The sequence below is a fragment of the Anabrus simplex genome, chromosome 1 (assembly GCF_040414725.1).
Source record: "Anabrus simplex isolate iqAnaSimp1 chromosome 1, ASM4041472v1, whole genome shotgun sequence".
Classification (NCBI taxonomy): Eukaryota; Metazoa; Arthropoda; class Insecta; order Orthoptera; family Tettigoniidae; genus Anabrus; species Anabrus simplex.
The window spans coordinates 649411449-649429496 of record NC_090265.1 but is presented as its reverse complement, the minus strand read 5'-3'; the positions used below and the strand labels follow the sequence as shown (position 1 = coordinate 649429496).

The 18048-nt window shown below is 39.9% G+C and overlaps 1 protein-coding gene across 3 annotated transcripts in view; it reads right to left on the bottom strand.

The window, feature by feature from the left end:
• The window catches only part of whd (carnitine O-palmitoyltransferase whd), a 255534-nt gene extending 242028 nt beyond the window's left edge, over nucleotides 1-13506 (bottom strand). For 2 of the 3 annotated variants that reach the window (XM_067135789.2, XM_068225122.1), the window contains exon 1: nucleotides 13160-13505. The gene's annotated coding sequence lies outside the window, so the exon portion shown is untranslated. Of the gene's footprint in view, nucleotides 1-13159 lie in introns of all 3 variants that reach the window. The other variant, XM_068225121.1, reaches the window with a different exon arrangement.
• Nucleotides 13507-18048: the final 4542 nt, after the last annotated feature.

Genomic DNA, 18048 nt, shown 5'->3' with positions numbered 1-18048 from the left:
GAGGTGGGTTATTTACAACTCAAAATATTTGTTTGCATATTACTCTAATGAAAGTTATAGCACAATACAGGGCATAGAATAGTTCAACATACCCTAAAATATTGGTTAAACATTAAAAAAGAAATGTACATACAATACTGAAGAAATGACCAGTTCTTTGTAGGAAAATGCGTGGCGGTCTCGCGCACTCATTTCATCTTCGTGCAGCTTCGTCACGTAGGAGACGAAGAAATATAATATCCATAATGTACCTATACTGTTTGTACCGTTTAGGCGACATTAGAAATTATAGTATTACAATCTAGCTATTAATAGACCACCTTATTTCAAAGACTCCTGTTCGACCAGCGAAAATCATTTAGCGATTAAAAGAAAGAAGAAAATATAGCGCTCGTCAGGTATAAAGTTGTACGGAATGTCAAGTTAACGGGATTCTACTGTATTCGCGGTTATTACATTTTTCACAAAACTTTTAAATATCTTCGAAAATATTAGTCTTCTTCCCTGTACCGTATTAGGTCTCCCTGATGTTGACTACCAATTTGACAAGTTCACATCTGCCTACAGGTGTTCTAATGTTCTAAAAATCAGTTCTGCTGATCGAACACCTATCCAATCTTTGATGATGTTCAGCTATGATAATCTCCTCCTTCCAGGTCCCCGGCGATCATCAGAGTTAACCCCAAGTATGATTTGCAGCAAATGATTTTGTTCCCTTACTGGCGATAGTGTTCGTTGCTGATGTGCAACTGGTTGTTTTCGTAAGCTGTAAAACAGCGTGGACATTAGCCTTTATCAACGGCGAATATAATGAAGTTGACTATCGAAATGAGGAGAAAAACGCGAAGACTACTCAAAGAACTGCGGAGGGGAGGGGGCAGGAGAGGGAAAATAATTGTCGAGTCGAATGAAAAATTCGACGGCCTACGATGTGTAAGCCGCTAACAACGTACCAATAATAATATTCCACTGAAGAAGTACGGTTGTTATAATAGTTGAAGTGTTATCTGCATCATCTGTTGTCATGTATCTCCAATGCAATTATAAAAACTAACCCGTCAAGAACAGTACACAAAAGCTGAGCTAATTAACCTTGGCCATAATGCTAGGAATAAACGAACTACACCGAGTGAATTTTGTAATACCACCGTCAAGTTTATCATGAACATGCTCAGTGATAGACTATTCTAAGTGATCATGGGAACTCAAATAAGCAAACTGAACAATGGCCTTCCGCAAGGATCGGTACGGGCTCCTGTCCTCTTTAATATATACATACCAGATCTCCGGAAACTCGGTCAAAGAAGTTCTGCTATGCTGATATCACTTCTGCTACAAGGCACAGCAGCATCAGTGAAACTGAAAAATGCTTGGAAACGATCCGATCATCTTCGGAAGCTAGTTCTTCAAGTGGAGACTTAAGCCAAGTTCAACTAAAACCGAGATATATTGCTTACATCTCAAGAACAAGATGGCAAACTATGTAATTCAAGGACCCTTTGAAGGAACAATCCTCACGAATGTATTTCCTAAATATTTGGGAGTAACCTAGGATCGCACCCTTTCAGGAAACGCCTTGAGAATACAGCAGCTAAAACGTCGCAACATCCTCAACAAACTTTGTGGTACATCGTGGGGCGCCTCTGCAGAAATCCGAAGGACCTCTGCTATGAATCTTGTCTTATCTGTCGATGAATGCTATTCTCCAGTATGGATAAAACAGCCCTCACGTGAAGCTAGTTGACACCCAGCTCAACAATACCATGTGAAAGACTAGCGGAGTCATCCACTCCCACTGAATGACTTCCTATCCGCGCCACATTATACCACCTCACCTGCGGAGAAAAGTTGTTCTTGTCAGGGAATACGACAAGATAAACGCTATTCACGAAGACATCCTAACCTTCAGAGGAGTAGGCTGAAGTCCAGACATCCGCCTACTGATTTTGCCCAGGAACTAAGAAACAATGTAATCCCTTCAATGAATGGAAAGGGGAGTGGACTACCAACACCGACCATTTGCTTTGGCCTCTGCTCACCAAAAACAGCCCTGTTCCAGGATTTCATCTTCCAAGGCGGACACCGTCCGCTTTAAATAGGATCTGCACAAATACCGGAATCTGAGCAGCGCCCTTGTTCAGATGGAGCAAACTTCCGGCCCCCCAGTGTGACTGTGGTGCTCCTTCCCAGTCAATATAACACATCACATGCGAGTGCGGACTGCGACCCTACACAAGGTGATCCATGGGACCTTGTTCACGTCACAACCTTTCTGTGATACAGTGGCTGGATAGTTTGGACATGTGTTGTTTCTTGCCATGCGTATTGATGTATATATTGTCTATAGTGCTTCCTGTCATCTCTCAATGACTGTAGTTCTTCATAATTATGTAAAAATCATACGATAAATGTGTTCCGTCTCTTCTATTACCATATATCTCCGCTAGATGATAGCACTGCTGCAATTACAAAAATTAACGCGTTAGCGACGGGTACCCAAAAACTAGTCTTTGCTAAATTAAATTAAGAGTCACAAGAAAATGCCTGCATAAGATCCACCAGATAACCTGTGTTAATATGGAGGAGTATATTGGTGATTATCTGGGACCTTTCAGACAGAACCTCTTTAAAGACGCCTTCACCTTGAAATCGGGAGGGGAGGAGCAGTGTGCTCGTTGATCCCCAGGGCTGTACCAGCAAAGGGACACTCAGACTGCATTGGACTCGGTGTAGAGCCAGACTAATACGGTGGCCCCCGAATTGCCCAAGAGGGTGCTGTGCTCCTTTTCTTCATTACTTTCTTCTTTCCCTTCTGTCCTAACCTCCCCTCTTACCGCTGAGACAACTGCTTCGGGTAGTGTGGTTACTTCCCTGTGGATGGAGGCGGTAGAATGCATCTATGGTAACACCTGTCCGTCGCAAGAGATGACTAAAAGGGGGACCAGGAGCTCTCAACCCGGGTCAGTCTACCCGCTTACATTTTTGCTATCTGACCTTCTTGGATCAATTCCTGTGCTCTGCCGACCCCGACGGTATTAGGTGCCGAGGCCTAAGAGTCTCATTTTCACGCCGTTCGCGACCCTTGTCTTCTTTCACCCGATACCTTCTTTTTTCTAAGTGGCAGACCCCTTCCACTCTTTCCGTCTGATTAATGTTAATAGAGGATGGTTGCCCTGTTGTACTTCCTCTTAAAACAATAACCACCACCACCACCACCTCGTAAACCTAGTACTGCAGAGGTCGAAAAAGAACAAGAGTTCTCCAACGAAGATCGGATAGAAAAGATGAAAGTTAGGAGAATACCACAAGTAACTGGAAACAATACCGGACTCAATAGACCTCGTGATTACAATTGCACGTTCTTATGTTGAGAGCCAATGGAGGGGGTCCTTACTGCTACAAGAAATATGACTTGCAAGTATTTGTCCCTATTTTTAGTCTATTATTATTATTTATTTATTTTCCACTAACTGTAGATACAATTTAGGGATGGTGAATGGAGAAAGGGCATAACCCCACGTACACGCAGGAATATATTCGCAAAGCCTCCTTGGTTCTATCTCTAATCAACGAATTCTATAATTGCTCATAATAAACACCAATCATTGTGATGGTCTATCGTCAAAACTACAAAACAGTGAACAGTGCATCAAAACCATGACATGTGATTGAAGAAGTCTTAAATATAATTGTATGATGAGTATTCGGGCCACCAAGTAACCGCGCGACTTGGGTTATGTAGCTATCAGCTTGTATTCGTGAGATAGTGGGTTCGAACCCCACTGTCGGCAGCCCTGAAGATGTTTCTCCGTGGTTTTCTACTTTCACACTAGACAAATGATGGGGCTGTACCTTAATTAAGGAAAAGGTCGCTTCCTTCCCACTCCTAGGCCTTTACTATCCCATCGTCACCATAAGACCTATCAGTGTCGGTGCGACGTGAAGTACATTTAAAAAAAAAAAGTATGTTCAGCTCAAAGGTTGGTTGGATCCTAAACAGCTCCACCATCCGCAATCATAGATGGTCTAGGTGTCACTCAAGAGATGTGCAAGGGAAATAAGAAGCGAGTTGGTTTCCCTTTGCTTTCCTCAATGAACCAGAAGTTCTTGTTACGTATCAGTCTACCAAGCTCACCGAGATGCTTGAACCAACCGACCGTATGAGAAACATTTTCCGCAATATTCATGAAAGGGACTGGCTGTGTAAGGAATGATATTACCTATTGCCTAGTGTGAAAATGGGAAACCATGGTAAGCCATCTTCAGGGCTGCCGACAGTGGGGTTCGAACCCACTATCTTGCGGATGCAAGCCAAATACAGTAGAGATAATACGCGACACTGAGCGAGATATCGAGGGACAGCTATTGGAGCTCACTCTAGCGGATAGACCTGAACAGTACTGATTCTCTCATAAGAGCACGTGTATTTTTGTGGGAAGCTTTTGGTGTTATTTATGCGTTTTCAGTGAGTTGACGTAATTAAATAGTAGCGTGTGTCATTCCTTGATATCTCCTCTCAACATGAGGCGAAAGGTATGTGCTGTGTTTGGCTGCAGTAATTACGAAGTAGAGAAAAATGCGCGGCCGTTCTTCAGGTTCCCTCGTGACAAGAACATGTAAGTAATATTGTGTTTGCACATATATTCTTCCAGTGACAGATTTTTATAGTACTTCATAATCTTCTGACCAGCTCGACCCATATTTTAACTGGTATAAAATGTAATACGCATATTTTATTCTATAGTGCAGCAGTTAACCTTCAATACCGATGTGGTGTTGTAGGTGTGATCTGTGGGTTTTGAAATGTCACAGAAGCGATTTGGATAAGGTGTACACGAAAGAAAGCATGTTACGCTTATATAAGAATTATAAGATCTGTTCAGATCATTTCCAGGCCAGCGACTTTAGAAATCCTCGACAATACAGCCAAGGGTATGTTACATTTTTGCTCTAATTGTACGTAAATATTCTTTAAAACATCACTATCGACAACATTTTCATACTTTTCTTTCTTTTATCCCTCTTCTCAGATTAAAGCCGGGATTTTATTGATTTTTCTTTCTGTTAGTAGGCTTCATATTAAGAGGAAAATTGTCCAGATTTTAATTGTTAATTCATTGCATCATGTGTGTAAGGAATGTGCCGATATTTTTATTGACAAGTGTCTTAATGTGATGATAAAATGTTTTTTAAATGAGAAAAAAGACAAATCCAACCGTAAAAGTTCAGGCAGGAATGCTAAAGCTAAAAAAGTAATGCATAAATGAAAGATAAAGCCATTTCACAGCAGCCCATTTCATATCTTGTTTATGTGTCTCATTTCAATCTTTGAATAATAACCTTTTAAATAATTCTTCATTCATTTATGCAGAAATGCTTTAGCAACTTCGAAGTTAATATCTCTATACCACTTTCTTTCTAGACGTAATTTATTTATCCATTTCCGTATATACATTTCCATTGATATTTGAATTTAGCGCGATTTGTTCAGGTCAAGTCACTAGGAGCGCCACCGTCGAATTGTCTCCCATTTTAGCAAGGCGAAATCCGTGTCACGTATTATCTACTGTATTTGTGCAAGCTCACAGCTGCGCGCCCCTAACCGCACGGCTGAAAGTAACAAATTTGTTCCAGCCCATATTAGAAGACATTGTGCACATTACAGTAATCATTTTGCATCTAATATGAAAAGGAATTAATCAAGTCCGTAATAGGTATTCAGGGCTCGCGAGACAATCTTCCATAAAGATCAAACAAAAATAATTAATGGCCAAACAATATGAAATGTAAATTCAAAAACTGTAAATGTGATATTTGAGGAGCCAGGCTGAATGGTTTAGACAGCAGAGCGCTGGCTTTCTGAACGAAGCAGGCGGGTTAAATCCTGGATCAGTCCGATCTCTGAAACAGCTAAACTAGACCGCCTCGTCTCGGTAGATATATTTACCGCTACGTGGTAAAACCCCTGTGGGCTAAATTTCCTCAATGTCCTTGAAAACCGCAAAAGTCGATATAGGGATGTAAAACCAATAGCATTATTATCATTAACATTTTTGGAGATCCGAACTCTGTTCTTTAGCATGCTGACCTATTCCAGAGTTAAGACAGACAAATGCTCACATGGTTTAGATATTTCAACCTTATACCGAATTGTAACACCAGACTACTCAAAACAAGCCCACTTTCCAGAACATTTCCAAGGATAATATTATAATGTTCTTTTCAAGTACAGTATTTCTCTCCTGACAACGAATGATTTTCGGGTATGGGCCAATTCACCCACAGATAAAACCGAAGTGTTCACGACTACTGCCACAATCAGCATTTGGTATATCTAATAACGAGTCAAGCCGCTTATCTATATTGAACGTCGACCTTTAACCAAGCCTCTTACAAAAACAGACGATTGATATTGAGGAGCTGGGTTGAATAACGACTTACCGGTAACGAGATTTATGGAAAATGTAATCCATATTGTGTACATTTTGGAAAAAATGAGTTTTAATGTCGGTGGTTCCTCCTTACAACAAGTCTTGCACTGGAGTAAAACTCGGATCGTCAAGAATTAGTATCCCGTAACAGATGTGAGAATGGGAAGTAAGATAGATTCTAAACCAGCACGCAGGATCTCACACACAGTGAGTCATTCACATTTAGGATACTTTGCGAGAAGGAAGATTAGATAAGACGAAAGATCTGAAAATGAGACTCCGCTCTGGACTTCAACCAGAGTCCTCCGTATGCCGGAGGAGTGTTGACCAAGACAGCCGACATATACTGCAATCCAGTTCTTGTCAAGCAGAAGTTTGAACAGACCATTTCAACATCAAAGAGCCGAGCCTGTTTCTCCCAAGTCCTCACAGAAACGGTTAACGTATTCGCCTGGAGAGAGGATGATCCGAGTCCAAGTCTCGAGGATAGTCGTCACACATTCATGACCGTGTAAAGAATCCCTTAAAGCTAGATCTTATTCTTCTGCAGTTTTTCCCACTTCCTAGTGGGATCGTGAGTGTGAACTGTGTCTCACATGATTTACGGCACTACAGCGTGTTTCTGTGGTAGTTTGAGATAAACACAACTGCCCTGTACCCGAGCCAAAGGAATAAAGCATACAAGGTTAAAATCCCGACCTTACCATACCGAATTTTAGGGATGTTGTTTGCATGGTGAATTTACGCACTCCTATAGAGGCCTATAATGTATTTAAGGTTAATTTTCCTTTCCAAATCAGCATAGGAAAATGAACGCAACGCTGGGAGGCGTGACCAACCTTAAGGAATATTATGTGTAGGAAGAGCTTCGGGACATACAAGGTTTTAAAGGAAATCCAAGCAAATTCTGGGGCTGTACCTCAAGGCGAATGAGTGCGGCAAATCGATTCGTATGTCTTATCATGCAAGACACGCATTTATAGTAAGGCAAGCCCAAAGTGAAGTTTAATTAGCATTTTGTTTCGAAATTCATATGTAAATACTCTGTTGTAAAAAGGCATAAAACACGAAATTTGCAGGGCTGAGTGGCTCAGGCGGTTGAGGCGCTGGTCTTCTGACTCCAACTTGGCAGGTTGGTATTGCAAGGCGCAAGTCGTAGTTCGGTAATGTCATTGTGGTTGAACGAGAGGTACTCCTGAGGCCTGCGGTAATGTGACGTGGAGGGCCCACGTAAAATTAACGGTGGTTGGTGCACGTGGATGTTGACAGGGTGGAAGGAATATCTTTGGTTGTAGGGCTGTTTTGTCGTCTGTTATGTTAAAAAAAACAACAACAACAACAACAACAAGGTATATGCTGTACAGTTGAAGATGTACCATGTGTACCGTAAAATTACAGTAAGCAAGCTAGAAAATGGTACATTTCATATACCGGTATGAATCACTATGCATTATAGGCTTAAGACCACGGCCGATTTCCGCCCACTCCTAGGACTTTCCCATTGTCACCATAAGTGTCAGTGCGACGTAAAGCAAATTGTAAATATAAAATAATAAAAGAAAGCCATCGATATAAGAAAGACGAAGTGGCAAATGTCTTGTGAATGTGTGTTCACTCAGTTCTCATGTGTTCAAAGGTAAAGGTTAGAATGCCAGAGACAAGCAGCCATACGCTAGAAAACGATGGAAGTAAAGTATGCTTAGGTTTGTTAGTACCATAGTCTTGTTCACGATCACGAGGAACAGAATCCCGGATTGGAATTACAGCGAGGCCACTCTGCACGGGAAAGGTGTTTGTAGAACGTGTCCAAAAAGTTTGCTTTCACAGTGTGTATGTAGAATACTTGTCAGATGGTTGCATCTGCCTTCAAATTATTGTTAGGCCTATTATTTCGAGTCTATAAGACAGCTGTCTCTCGTGAACGAACGGCAGGCTCTCAGTAATATGTGCACCAAGTTGTTATTATTATTATTTTTTTTTTGCTATTTGCTTTACGTCGCACCGACACATACATCTTATGGCGACGATGGGATAGGAATTGGAAGGAAGCGGCCGTGGCCTTAATTAAGGTACAGCCCCGGCATTTGCATGGTGTGAAAATGGGAAACCACGGAAAACCAACTTCAGGGCTGCCGACAGTGGGGTTCGAACCCACTATCTCCCGATTACTGGATACTGGCCACACTTAAGCGACTGCAGCTAACTAGCTCCGTCAAGTTGTTATTAAAGAAACGGTAAAAACTGGTACCAAAATATCAAATTTTATAAAATACATAACTAGAGGACCCGTGCTACTTCGCAGCATTCGTTATACATAGGTCAGATAACATATCCTACATTAACTTTATTGCTCCAATGCTGTCTGGGTACTTTTTTGAACGTTTACTTTTAGGATATGTACCTATTACCGGTTAACCATGTGCGAAGTGAATTTTTGTAGATGTCTTTATTGTGACGAAGAATATTTTACGATCTTTTTGTTTTGTTTTACAATTTGTTTTATGTCGCACCGACACAGGTAGATCTATGGCGACGATGGGGTAGGAAACGGCTAGCAGTAGGAGGGAAGCGACCGTGGCCTTAAGGTACAGACCCCAGCATTTGCCTGGTGTGAAAACAGGACCACGGAAAACCACCTTCAGATTTTCCGGCAGTGGGGCTCGAATCTACTCTCTCCCGAATGTAAGTTGACAGCTACGTGGCCCAAACCGCAAAGCCACTCGCTCGGTTTTCACGAAATATTTTCTAGCTTTAGTGTTAAATTGTCGTGTGTTTAATTTAAAGTATTACTTTTCAATTATTTTGTTTCGCATGGAACTTCGTCCCTTTGGCAGCCAAGTTTGTCTGGAAATTAGTCAATCCTTTCAAATAATAAAGTAAATGAGTTTTTTTTGCTAGTTGCTTTACGTTGCACCGACACAGGTAGGTCTTATGGCGACGATGGGACAGGAAGGATTAGGAGTGGGAAGGAAGCGGCCGTGGCCTTAATTAAGGTACAGCCCCATCATTTGCCTGGTGTGAAAATGGGAAACCACGGAAAACCATTTTGAGAGCTGCCGACAGTGGGATAAAGTAAATGATAACTGTATGTATTTAGGCTACACGTCGCGCCATAGATATTTATGATGTACACAATTCCAGCTTTCATTGGGACTGACACCAATCAGCTAAGCGAACCCGAAAACTGTACGTTAAATACTCTCGACAAATCACGAATCCACTCACGACTGAGCGCTCAGTTATGTATCATACGCGCACCTTTTAGTGATAGATGGACACCCTAGTGCTAAATCGGTCGACCTCGGTTATGTTCGAGATTCGTACTGGCAACCTTTGAAACAAACTAAGAATCGCTTATGCATCGCTGTGCGACATCTGGCGTACACTTTACGTACTCGTACTGTTGTTGTTTAAACAGCAAAGCCAAACTATATAATTCATGCTAGGAACAAGATCCGCGTCGAGAAATGTTATATAATGTGTGTGTGACATATTTGTTGGCTTAAGATAATAAAGATTTAGAAAATTCATATCGATCAATCATATTATAGATTCAATTCAGATTTCATTTTCATGCACTTGGCAGTATTACCGGAACCGGCAGTGCTCCCTCCTTACTCCTCAAACCAGAACAAAAATCTATCACTAAAAAGTGTCAGACGGCGCATGCGTGCGCGACCTTTAGAATTCCCGTCACGCACATGGCCGGCAGTTGACCAGCAAGTAGCCTTGAAATATTGGCGAGCGCTTTGGCCAACCAGTGTTGTATTTTCTTTAACAATTTAAAAATATAAGGCAAGAAATGTTTATGCTTTTAAGGACACTCTGCAAATCTACAGACCAAGAACTTTGACAGAATGCTTTCGATGTCAATCGGTCCAATAGTTTTCTCAAACACGCTGTAACAAAAAATCAGCATAGTTTTTTAAATATATAGATTATTCCTGTTGCTGTTTCTTCCGCGAAAACGATCATTTTCAACTTATAACGAAATGCATATGAAATGTTACAATGGACTATGTGAACTCAGCCTCCTCAATACCGAACATGTTCTCCATGGATATCACTGAAATCGCCAATGTTCTTACAACCCAGTGAGTATGCTGCATGGTCCAGTTTCTTTAAATCGAATGTGAGTAAAGTTTCAAAATGTTAAGACAAAATAAACTCTTAATACATTAATTAGGTTTGTAATCTTATAGCAAGTCCTTCATATACTAATAGGTTTTATACAATTTCTTTGAGGGGGCCATTTATTCATTTATTTTTCTGCAGGTGTGCCCATATCATATTTATTGACTGAGGAGACAGAGAAAGTGGAAGACATCCAAGAAACACCTTGAAGCCGATCATAATGACTACAGTAATAGTATTCATACATGTAAATTTGTATCCTCGTCCACAGGTGGTGCAGCTCATTTTCGGCACAACCCCCAATTGAGGTGAGCTGCGAACATAAGCTGTCACAACTCAATATTTTTTCTCCTGAGTGAGCGAACGTGGACCAACACCTTTGCTGAAAGGTTGTGGAGACTGTTTTAAGAGGAAGTACAACTAGGCAACCTTCCTCTATATAACACTAATCAGAGGGGAAAAAATGGAAGGGATCTGACCTTTCAAAAAAAGGAAGGTATCAGGCAAAGAAAGACAAAAGAAATGTTAGTCCAAGGGCGTGAAAATGAAAGACCCCCGAGGCCTCAAATGTTCTAATACCGTTGGGGTCGGAAAAGAACAAGAGTTGACCAAGGGAGGTCGAATAGGATAGATGAAAGTGAGGAGCCTGGCACAAGTGGAAGCAATGCCAGGACTCAGCTAAGGGCCCTGTGGTCGCCAACCCACGCTCCCAAGTTACGAGCCCCTGGGACCCTTTGGTGACAGTAGGCTAAGAGGAAATAGAAAAGGGTAATAAATAACAAGAGAAAACTGACATTATACTAGTTAGTACAATTCCTTCAAAACATGAATTACTTTGAAATAGTCCAACTGCACATGAAGATACGTGACACTCATTTATTCTTACTTTAAACCGTTATATATTTGACATTTAGGTAGGCCTGTAGCCAAAATGTTTTTTTTCTATAACAATAAATCAAAATGCCAATCACAACCTTAGGTATATAAGTTATGAGGACTTTATAATATAAAGGTACACTGAAAGAAGAAATTAAAAACCATCTTTAAACAAAGTGGTTCAGTTAAATACATGCTAGCTTCGTTGTTTAACATTTAGGCCATTGCTCTAAAACTGTAAGATTCTAAATTTATGTTTGACCCTCCATTAACTTAGTTCAAAGACATTCAAAAGGGGCAAACCTGCTTACATTATTTGGTATACTAATCATAAGGTCCAAGATACAATTCCAGAACACTGTCCAGAAAAATGGGTGAAATAAAAACGATCTGTCATAATAAAATTATGAGAGTGGGTAAAATATTGCTCTCTGTCTTTCTGTATATGCAGACTGTTTTCATGTTCTTGTCATACAACATGTATGGTTTCTCTTTAGGTCAGCAGTAAAGATAGAAAAAAAACATTGAAAAAGTTGCAGGTTTTTATAGAAACCTAGTAGCATATTTAGCAACAAATCAGTGCTTGAGCTGAGTTCATGATGCTGTTAGAGCAGCTGCATCAAAATTAAGATGCAGATTTCCAGATAGTAAAATTACAAACACACTAACTGAATGTAATCGATCAAGGCAATTCTGTAAAAATACCAGGCCTACCTAATTTGATCCAATTTGCCACACTTTCCTTTGAAACATAGACAAGCATGTGACATGTAGCAATGCCGCAGAAGTGTACCACAGTATACAGCAGTCAGTATGAGAGAATTGCATGTGTCAACAATGAGTCAATTAGTTTGTAAATATCTGGTGTAAGCAAAAGCTCCTAGTCCTCACATTTACAGGAAGCAATGTCACAAAAGGCCACATTAGGCCTACATTACATTTTAATTTTTTCTCTCCGACTCTTAATTTCAGTCTTCTATGGTTCAATAAAATTAATAAAAGGGGGAGGGGGGCGGGGAGAACCTTACCTTATATTTGCATTTAAGGAATGTCAGGAGTGCAAAAGTCAGACACCTCACTTAATACAATCACCAAAAATAATTCCTACATTAACTTTATTTCAGTTTAAACTAACAATTGCAAAATTCTAGCCAAGGTGACCTAATTAGGCTAGACAGGTAGCCAATGACAAATACTTAAGCCCAAGAAGAACTATAAGTACAAAAAGAGGTAATCAAAATCATCTTCCAGGACTATCACTGAAGTGTTGTGTGACCAATGAGTACAGGTTAGAAAGAATAATATAAATAGAAGAGATGCTGGTAAGTTCACAGGTACATAGTCTAAACCAAGCAGAACGAATAATAATAATGATGATGATAATAATAATAAACAGAAATTATTGTGGGCCAACGAACTATTGGAATTAGCAGTTACACCCTCTTAAGAAACTGCAACATTTCTCCCACAAAATAACCGGAGACGTGACATCCAAGGCAAGAATATTTTCTTTAATATCGTTCAACGGAACATGTAACACACAAAACTTTGCATTAACATAATTCTCACAGAATTAAATTTGAGTTGACATTCTGGTTAGGTTCGGTATCAACCCTCTACCGGTACCAGAGTGCAAAATAAAACCCAATGACACGCAACATAGGAGTCCAAATAGGTGAAACATACTTTCAATCTAACTGAAAATTAGTAATACTCACAGTGAAATCGAGGCAAGCTGTATTATTCTGCGAACGATTCGTTGTATTCCCAGGTTCTCTCAACATAAGGAGAGCACAAACCCCTACTAATCGCAACGAATTTGTTGTGGATGCATTCGAAAATATATAGAACACCCTAAATTCACTCGAACAAGTCTCGGAAAAAAAAAGGGAGCAATCTGACAAATTCTGTTCTCCACATACACTCGCTACACTACCACACCACACTACGTGCACGAACGTACAGAACGTACTGCACGGCTCCGGCTCAGACACGGCTGCTTTCAGTGACACACCACGCGCCGAAGTAACCGTGAGCATGAACCTAGACTGGGTAACAAAAGAGTGGCGCACAGCGAGGATGGTGAAGTCGCAGATTACATACCACAAGCGTGGAAGTCGCGAAAACACGTTTTGTTAGCTTTAATACGCTGCCGTGGTCTTGTGCGGTACTATACGTTTCACACCAAATCGGATGACAGCCTACTGAAAATTGAATGAAAGGGGAATTTATTTTATATCGTGTCAGAACCATACGTAAGTTTTAAATTAAATATGAGGAAAGAAAGGAGAATAATAATAATTAAGAGGACCCGCGCTGCTCCGCAGCGTTCGTTATAAATAGGTGAAATAAGGTGTCTTGTTATGAAATTGCTCTATGCGTTGCCCGGGTACTGGTACCTACTTTTTTCGATGTTTGCTTTTAGGACTTACATTATCGGCACGGTACCTGTTAATTATGAGTCAAGTGACACATTGTAGATTTCTTTATTGTGACGGTGATTGATATTTTACGAACTATATTCTCATGTTAGAGTTGTTGTTTTGCGTTTAATTTAAAGCTTAATTTTAGATTATTTTGTTTCGCGTGGAAGTTTGTCCTTGTTGAAGCCCACATCGTCAGGGAAATGGATGATCCTTTCAGACACATAATAAAAATAAGTCGCGCTATATGATTTGCACAATTCCAACTGTCATGAATCAGCTTAGTGAACCCGAGAACTGTGGATTCAACACTAATCTCGGTCAGTTTGGACATTCTTTTTCAACCCTTCTAACCCCTATGCCGAGTGAGGCTGAACTTGGACTTAAACTGCATCCAGAGTGTCGCAGTTCGTCGCAGCGACCCCGAAAACTACAGATTCGACACTAATATTTGTAGTTTTTTATTATTATTTATGGCACCCCCTCCCAAAACCCTAACCGTACGGGTGCTAAGGAGTGTCTTACTCTCACAGTATTTTTCTCCAGATAGTAAGTCATATGTGTACCGCACCAAATTTGGTTGAGAGTTTTACTGAAATATACATCCATAATCTGTCATTTTGGACATTCTTTTTCACCCCCAATCCTGATGGAGACTTAAAGGCATCCAAAGTGACACTGTTTGTCTCCGCGTCCCCAACAATTGTGGATTCAACACTAACATAGTTCGTTTCAATTATTTCAACATGTCACTCCCTTCCCACTCGACTCCTAGGAGTGCTAGGTATGTCTTACCCCCCACAGTATTTCTCTCAGGAATGTATTAAATAATATGTGTACCAAGTTTGGTTGAAATTGCAGGTTTGCCTATAGATGCTTGTCATTTTTAATAGTTTAGCTTCGCCAAAAAGGTATTGTTACTTAACTCTGTGCAACCTGCTAAGTACAGTCATTTAGTTATTTCGTTTTAGGATTACCCAAATATGATTGAACTTAAAGACCGACCTATCAATTCCTGATGATTCACCAGCAAGTAGTTCCGGAGAGAATAAAAAAGAATGAAGTAAATCGGTCCCGTAGAACAGTCAGACAGACTGGACAAAGCTGTTTCTAGTTAACTTTTTTAATATATAGATAATAATAATAATAATAATAATAATAATAGCTCTGTATGCCACGGAGTGTCTTTCATTGAAGTGAAGAGGTCTGATGGAGAAAATGGAAGTCAGAGATAGAAGAATTCTCAGGAAGATCTTAAGTCCGGTAAAGGAAGATGAAGAATTTCGTAGATGGCACAATTCCGAGCTCTAAAAACACATATAGAGTCTCTCTGATTGTGTTAGGAAAAGGAGAGTAGCCTTCTATGGTCATATAGTAAGACTGTCTTCCAAAAGACTGACCAATCACCTGTTCATCTTCTGGCAGAGCAAGAAGATCCGTACCACTTGGCTGACAGAAAATGGGGACATTAAAGAACTGGGAATATCAGATCTTTAAGATAGACAGTCTGTACGACGTACCCTGAAGGAAGTCCATGTGTTTCAGGAAAAACCCTGGAAGAAAGGTACCCCTTGGACAGATGAAAGAAAGGAGTTACACCGGCAGAAAATACGCCAATATTGGGCGAAGATCAAAGCCCAACAGTTGAACAAGCGTGGTCCAAAGTAGGCCCATTCGAACCAAGAAGAATAGAAATTCATACCGGTACCAGTATACATGGAAATTATAGTTGTATTTTATATCCAAAACTCGACATCATTTCAAGCAAATAATACCGTAATCAAAACTTTCTTAAATTCAATACAGGAAAATGATTCAACAGTCACCAATTTACTGGCAGAGTTTAACTTTGTAATTTTTGGGTTTTTATTTTTATTAAGTTTGTCACACAACAATAGAAATAGCACCTGTACTTCAAAACATTTTACAGGCTGTCCAATAAGCAGTGGTGGCTCGTGGATTTCTCTATTGGTAGGGCTGCAGCTATCTTTGCAATATGATGAATCCAAAGAACACATTTAAATTATCCTTACTATTTATTAAACTTTTGATAAATCAAACGCTACTATTTCTAGTTTTCAAGTTCGCAATAAATTGCTAACATTATTTAATGCACAGAAATAATATTAACTTAATTTAACAAAGCTGTTTATTTTTTCACTTTCACACTTATACACAAAACCTATTCTCCTTTCTTAATGACAAATGAATATGTCAATCATTATGTTGTTGAAAGTGATGATACTGTCGATCAGATTCTTTGCTAAACTAATCATTGCCAATGTCGAAAGTTATTCTTCTGATACTGTACTCATTAAAACCGTTTTCACTCGTTCTAAAGTAGAGAACCACTCATCATGTCCAACCATTGTCATGGGGGTGATCAGTATTGTTGGGAGCAGAGTGAATACTTCTGTGCAGCATCCACTAATTCCAGTACTCAACATTGTCTCATACATCTCCATAAGTCTGGAGAGACTTCAGACTCCTGGCTTTGATATAAAACAGTCAGTTCCGTTATTAGTCGCTCTTTGGACAAGAACGGGTAGGCTTCAGTAGTGTCATCGAGCTCCCTGATGGAAAGTTGTGTGAGTCAGTAGATCCTTGAAAAAGAGATGCAATGAACAACTTTGAAGTGGGCAAATGCTTAGTGAAAGCAAATCTTTCTTTTGCCTGACAGGAAATACTGTCACACACCTCTTTTACAACTATGTCCTCATTGTTTCCTTTCCTCGCTGGAGGAGAGTTTTCTTCAGGTTGATCGACTAATAAAGGGATCTTGTTTCTCTCTATATTGATAGCCTGGAGAAATTCATTCACTGCTTTATGAATACTCAATGAGTTAGTAAAACGATGCTGAAGCTGGCTATACAGTATTTCACATGAGACATGATGCGGTGGAAAAATGTAAGCCAGAAATTTAAGTCATGATCATTTTTTATGTGTAAAAGCCCTGTGACTGCTTGTACAGTTGCTTGATTCCTGTTATTTTGAAGTTCCTGGAAACATTCTTGAAGAGACTCTATTTTTGCAGACTGTGTTAAAGAGTTGGCTATTAAAATTCCACCTGCTGTTACATCTGTGGGGAATCCTTTTAGTTATGCCATCCAACACGGCTAACCTTGAAGGTGATTTGGAAAAAAAAATGCTGGTATTACAGCTAGACTGCTGAAGAAAATACGGGCTTGTCGATTCTGTGATGTGGCTTTCTCCATAATGAAAACTAGTTGGTGTGCATGGTAATGCACAAAATGTGCATCTTGGTAGGATATTTTAAGTTTTGTCTGTACACCACCTTTACCACTACCCCGTCGTATGTTTGCACGATAAGACATTCAAAACAATCTCTAACTGTTGTAAAATACACTGTGCAAGTCCTTCTGCATTCCGAGTTTGAGGATTAAAGAATCCCCAGAATCTCTCGTACACAGCACCATCTACTTCATACCGGAAAACAATAACCTCTTGAGTAGGTTCAGAAACATCCGTCGTATCATCCAATATTACAGCTAAAAATTTTGTTTGTTTAATTTCACTTTGTATTTCTTCTTTACACACCTCAAGAATACATTCTAGAAGCTCATTCTGGATAACCTTGGATGTTCCTATAAAGACGGTGCACTTCAATAATGGGCTTTGAGAGAATCATCTAACTTCCAATAATCCTTGGAAAATGCCAGGATTTGATGAATGATCACTCTTGCCATGACCTCATAGTGGAAGTTCAAATATACCACAGCATTTTATACAGTCAGTTATTTTTTAGATTTCTTGGTTTTTACGTGCTTTCTCATTATATCTGTTTGTTTCTTGTCTGTAGGCCTCGCTTAGTTGTGAAAGCAATATTCACTGTTCACAGCATAGCTAAGTCAACCTCGTACTTGAGGTGTTTAGTCGATTGTTCATGTTTTTTAGCCTTTTCACCTAAATGCTTCAAATCTACCACTTCGGTTTTTGTCCAAATTATATCACTTCCAAACAACAAACACGGAAAGCAAAACAGAGCATTTCTCTCATCGCAACCAGTTAACCACTTCCACTTATTATACACTGAAAAATTAAACTTCCTCATGTAAGTTTGTTGTCTACTTGATGATGGTTGATGCATAGACAAATCATGTGTAGGACGACCGGCATTCTTCTCAGCGAGCGTTAATTGTGAAAATGAGATGCCTTGTAAATAC